The sequence below is a fragment of the Gorilla gorilla genome, chromosome 3 (assembly GCF_029281585.2).
Source record: "Gorilla gorilla gorilla isolate KB3781 chromosome 3, NHGRI_mGorGor1-v2.1_pri, whole genome shotgun sequence".
Taxonomy (NCBI): domain Eukaryota; kingdom Metazoa; phylum Chordata; class Mammalia; order Primates; family Hominidae; genus Gorilla; species Gorilla gorilla.
The window spans coordinates 107985690-107992081 of NC_073227.2; the positions used below are offsets into that span (position 1 = coordinate 107985690).

At 39.8% G+C, this 6392-nt stretch overlaps 1 long non-coding RNA gene across 1 annotated transcript in view; it reads right to left on the reverse strand.

Annotated features, from left to right (window-relative positions):
* LOC129533027 (uncharacterized) overlaps window positions 1-6038 on the reverse strand; it is a 22429-nt gene extending 16391 nt beyond the window's left edge. Inside the window, exon 1 of the long non-coding RNA XR_008679031.2 lies at window positions 5683-6038. This is a non-coding gene — a long non-coding RNA (uncharacterized lncRNA). The remainder of the gene's footprint in view (window positions 1-5682) is intronic.
* Window positions 6039-6392: the final 354 nt, after the last annotated feature.

The window sequence follows — 6392 nt, forward strand, 5'->3', positions numbered from 1 at the left end:
GGGCTCCAAACCCACATTTCCCTTCCACACTACCTTAGCAGAGGTTCTCCATGGGGGCCCCATCCCTGCAGCAAACTTCTGCCTGGGCATCCAGGAATTTATGTACATCCTTTAAAATCTACACAGAGGTTCCCAAACCTCAATTCTTGACTTCTGTGAAGTAACAACCCAAGCTGTACCTTGGCCCCTTTTAGTCTTGCTGGAGCAGCTGGGATGCAGGGCACCAAGTCACTAGACTGTACACAGCAGAGCGACCCTGGACCTGGCCCACAAAGCCATTTTTTCCTGCTAAACCTCTGGGCCTGTGATGGGAGGGGCTGCCATGAAGAACTCTGAAATGCCCTAGAGACATTTTCCCCATTGCCCTGGTGATTAACATTGGGCTCCTCATTACTCATGTAATTTTCTGCAGCTGGCTTAAATTTCTCCTCAGAAAATGGGATTTTCTTTTCTATCACATTGTCAGGCTGCAAATTTTCTGAACATTTATGCCCTGTTTTCCTTTTAAAACTAAATGCCTTTGGCACCCAAGTCACCTCTTGAATGCTTTGCTACTTAGAAATTTCTTCTGCCAGATACCCTAAATCATCTCTCTCAAGTTCAACGTTCCACAAATCTCTAGGGCAGGGGCAAAATGCAACCAGTCTCTTTGTTAATACACAACAAGAGTCACCTTTGCTCCAGGTCCCAACAACTTTCTCATTTTTATCTGAGACCACATCAGCCTGGATTTCATTATCCATATAATTATTAACATTTTGGTCAAAGCCATTCAACAAGTCTCTAGGGAGTTCCAAACTTTCTCACATTTTCCTGTATTCTTCTAAGCCCTCCAAATTATTCCAACCTCTGCCTGTTACCCAGTTCCAAAGTTGCTTCCACATTTTCAGGTGTCTTTTCAGCAGTGCCCCATTCTACTGGTACTAATTTACTATAGCATTTTCATGGAGCTGATGAAGACATACTCAAGACTGGGCAATTTATAAAAGGAGAAGGTTTAATGGACTTACAGTTCCACATGGCTGGGGAGGCCTCACAAACACGGTGGAAGGCAAGGAGGAGCAAGTCATGTCTTACATGGAAGGTGGAAGACAAAAAGGGAGAGCTTGTGCAGGGAAACTCCCCCTTATAAAACCATCAGATCTCATGAGACTTATTCACTGTTATGAGAACAGCATGGGAAAGACCTGTCCCCATGATTCAATTACCTCCCCACTTGGTCCCTCGCACAACATGTAGGAATTCAAGATGAGATTTTGGTGGGTACACAGCCAAAACATATCAATCACATTGCCTGACATCAAATTATACTACAAGACTATAGTAACTAAAACAGCATGGTATTGGAAAAAAAAAAACAACACATAGATCAATGGAACAGAGTAGAGAATCCAGAAATAAAGCCACATACCTACAACCAACTGATATTTGAAAAAGTTGACCAAAATAAACAATAGGGAAAGGACACTCTATTCAATAAATAATACTGGGGAAATTGGCTAGCTATATGCAAAAGAATGAAACTGGATCCCTATCTCTCACCATATATAAAAATCAACTCAAGATATATTAACAACTTAAAAGTAAGATCTGGGCAAGGCACAGTGGCTCATGTCTGTAATCCCAGCACTTTGGGAGGCCGAGGCAGGTGGATCACAAGGTCAGGAGATCAAGACCATCCTGGCCAACATGGTGAAACCCTGTCTCTACCAAAAATACAAAAATTAGCTAGGCATGGTGGCATGTGCCTTTAATCCCAGCTACTTGGTAGGCTGAGGCAGGAGAATCGCTTGAACCAGGGAGTCGGAGGTTGCAGTGAGCCAAGATGGCTCTACTGCACTCCAGCCTGGTGACAGAGTGAGACTCCGTCTCCAGGAAAAAAAAAAAAAGTAAGTTTTGGGAAACTTTAAACATCCTAGAAGAAAATCTAGAAAAAATTCTTCCAGACATTGACCTAGGCAAAGATTTTATGATGAAGAACCCAAAAGCAAATATAACAAAACCAAAAACAGACAAATAGTACTTAATTAAACTAAAAAGCTTCTGCACAGCAAAAGAAATAAACAATAAAGAGACAACTTACATCATGGGACAGAATAATTGCCACTGACAAAAAATTAATATCTAAACTCTATAAGGAACTTAAACAACTTAAGAAAAAAGCAAACAACTCAATTAAAAACTGAGCAAAGGACATGAATAATCTTATCAGTAGAACTGATAATAGGATAATGGGTAGGGTGACTTCATATGAAATTGTCTGGGCTACAGCTTGCAATGCGCTGATCAGTCCATAATTTGACTTAGATGCTCATCCTGATCATAGAATAGAGTGGCCAAAAGACACAAGAAAAAATGCTCAACATCACTAATTATCAAATGCAAATTAAAACTACAATGAGTTATCTTACGTCAGAATGGTTATTATTAAAACAATTTTTAAAACCACAAATGTTGGCATGGATGCAGAGAAAAGGAAATGCTCATACACTGTAGGTGGGAATATAAATTAGTTCAATCTCCATGGAAAACAGTAGAAGTATGTCCCAAGGAACTAAAAATAAAACTACAATTTGACCTAGTAATCCCATTACTGGGTATCTACCCAAAGGAAAAAAAATCATTATACAAAAAAGACTCCTGTACTTACGTTCACCATGGTACTATCCACAATAGCAAAGTCATGGAATCAACCTAAGTGTCCATCAGCAATTGACTGGATAAAGAAAATATGGTATCTATACACCATGGAATATTATGCAGCCATAAAAAATAAAATTATGTCCTTTGCAGCAACATGGATGGAGCTGGAAGGCATTATCCTAATCAAACTAACTCGAAAACAGAAAAGCAAATACCACATGTCCTCAATTATAAATGGAAGCTAAGCAATGGGTACACATGGACATAAAGATGGAAGTAATAGGCACCAAGGACATCAAAAGTGTGGTGAGTGGGAGAGAGTGAGATCGAAAAGTTACCCATTTGCTACAATGTTTACTATTTGGATAATGGGCACACTAGAAGCCCAGATCCCCACCAGTGCACAATTTACCCATGTAACAAACATGCATGTGTCCCCCACCCTCGCGATCTAAAATAAAATTTAAATTAAAAAAACAACCTGCTAGATACTATTTGGTAAGCTGCTACATCAGAAACTATAATTATTGGTCAGAATTTTAAATTGGGACATTAATTATGCAAGTACAGTTTGCAAATCTGTCCGTTATAAATGAATGTTGTGAAAATGAGTTAAGAATGTAAGTTTGCTCCTATTCCATTGTAGCCTGCCTACTAGTACTAGTTCTCAGCCCTGGATGCACATCACCTGAGGAGCTTTTAAAGAATGTTATTGTCTGGGCTCCATCCTAGAGATTCTCATTTAACTGCTCTGAGATTAGGCCTCTGCAGTGGTACTTTTAAATTCTAAAGTGCAGTCAGCATTACTTCTGGAAACTTTTGGCCATTCTTGGGTCCCAGGCATATATCAATATTGGAGATAGAATGTTAAACAAACTCTGATCCATTTCTTATGATGGGTTAAATTTTTAGCTCAGTCACATAGGCTCTCCTGCTTCTTCTTCCAACACATTAATAGGCCCAACATTTCAGTAACTGGCACTTGCAGCTTTGATCAGCTCACAGATAGTGACTAGCAAAGGTATAACCAGCCATCTGAAAAAATGTAAGAATAGTTTAGTTTTTGATAAACTGCACATCCCAAGGTCAATTATAATGTAATGTCTCTGAGTTTCACTCTCACTGGCTTTCCATTAGCATCTACCTCGTCATCAAAAGAAATCTCACCTAAGTGTGTGAATGGTTTCCCTCTGTCCTTGTACCACAATACAACAGATGGAAGAAATTACCGCAGGAAAAATAGCTACAGACCGGAGGTCTCATGGTCAGACACATGAAACAGAAAGTCTGGCCTTCTCTTTTCAGCACAGATCATAACTATTATTTTAAGCAACAAAATGCAAATGTAGAGTTTGCTCAGAGGCCTCGTTGCGTAACTGATATGAAAGAGACCGCTACCATCCTTTTATGCAACACAAGCTATCCTTTATAAATTGTAGGTCTAGCAGATTGGCTGGAAGTCCCCCGTGGGGAGGAAGGAAGCACGCTGGAAGCTGGCCTGACTAGCGGAGGGAGGGTGGGGAGTCTGAATGGGTCATGGTCATTGGGCTCACATCCACTCCCACCCCAAGTAGAACTTCAACCCTCCCTCATCTCCTTCCCGGGTTAGGTGTTTCCCCTCTTAAATCATGCTTCCCCTCCAATCCCAGGAAATATCAAAAGAGAGTAATACATAGGGAATTTACATAGATGCAGAAAGGACGAGCTTTGCTATGTTTTAAAATGAAGACAATATCAGTAAGAGAAAGTTTTTGTTTGTCTTTTAGATATTTCACTCTGAGGATGGACCTCAAAGGACCACTGTCCTTTATCCTTCCCTATGCAGGACTTAAGGGATGTGAATTACTCTCCCCACTTTTCTTTCCTCTAGCTTCACCAAGGGGTAAATTTGATGGAACCAAATGACCCTGAGGGATGAGAAAGGAGTAAAATAAGAAGGCATGGAAGGAGAGAAGAGAAGAAAGAGGAAGACACAGAAGGGAGACCAGAGACATCCTTATGTCCATGGGAACTGGATACCACGTGGATTAATAATTGTCTGAGTGCCAAAGTAAAGAACTGTTTTCACTGTCCTCTGGAGATTGTATACGTGCTTGATGCTGCAATGTTACGATTTTCTATCTGGGAGTGGACTGTACCTTCCTGACTTTTCAAATGCAGTATTAAGGAGAGTAGTGAACACAGGGAGAGGTTCAACAGCAAGCCTGAAGGTTTATGGCAAATTAAAATCTAATCCACATGAGGTCAGTGGCCTAGAGAAGATTCTATAGAAGGAAGTGGGACAGGGTGCTTCAGACCTTGGCCAAAACTAGATTAATATGGTTAGGATTATGATACATGGCAAAGGTACCATAAGGAACATGCAAATGCTTTAACATGAAGAGTTCCATAAGGAGAAACACAGCTTGACTTCCTGGGGCCCCATTCCATAAGCATGCATATTTTTCCACAGTTGCAGTATTACAGCAATTTTATTTTCCTCATTTAACTTACATATTCTTAGATTTTTACAGTTTTCAAGGTATCATACATTACTTAATTACTTGTCCATCTTTCTTCTCTTTTTTTTTGGTATTAGTAACGAAGCAATGAACAACTTTAGGCAAATATAATTTTGCTACTTAAAACCCTAGATTGCCTCTTGTAAATTGACTAAAGAAAAGAGCATCCATTACCAAGAGTAACACTGAACAACTTTTCCCTCTAGCAAGATGCCTTTTAATTTAATTACATTTATTCTTCCACCCAGTTTGAATGGAGAATCACAAAATCATATGTGCCTTAACCCCCATCTATCGCAAAACACATAGGCTATAGTTTCTTGATTTAATGCTGGTGATTTAATGGCACCAATTGAGAGTTAAAATGTAAATTACTCAAAGACAACAGCAATTCCTAAATTGCAGCCTTTCCAGAGTTCAAGTCTAAGAGTTATAATTTAACAATACCGTTATGACATAAACTATAAAAATTATCATTAAACACAACTGGAACTTGTTTATATTTCTCTTAAAAAAAAAACAGGATTTTTAAATATACCTTTAAACCCTGAAATCCAAGAATATTTGAATAAAGATAATCCAATTCTGTAATTTCTCTAACTTCCAGCAGGTGGCGATGTTGCTCGCTGGTGTGGTCTCTGAGGGGCTAGAAGAGTCACATTGAGAGCACAGGCGGATGGTCAGCCTCGGACAAGATGAAACATGGGCAGTTCTCGCATCAGAGGGATGCAGTCTTTTGTTAACCACTAAAAACTTCTAAAACTATTTATTAAACTGAGTTAGCTTCACTTTGTAAAACTAACTTTTCCCCCACGTCGCCCCCTCCCTACAACTGCGCATAGATTCCCTTTGATTATTCAAAAAGTTTAATTCCTTAATCTGAAAGTTAAGAGCTTTCACTCACTGATTCCAATTTATCTGTCTGTCAGTGGTGAAAGAGTTAAGAACATGACGTCACAATATGCTGCTCTGGAATACTGATTATTTGGAGGTGAAGGCACTTGGAAAACAGCAGGTGCAAGAAGGTCGCTCTGACTTTCCTTCTGTTTCTTAACAGCAGGCGATGAAAGTCCCATGTGAAAGATGTCCTTCCTATTCCAGAGGGAAAGTTCCATTCTAATCAGCAGGGGGAAGCTGAAGCTGAGGGGAATCTGTGCAAACAAACCTTATTAAATTAACCCTTATCCTCCTAGTCACATATCCGCTTACTTAACTCCCCTAGCCCAAACCCCTTGGCCTTGTCGCATT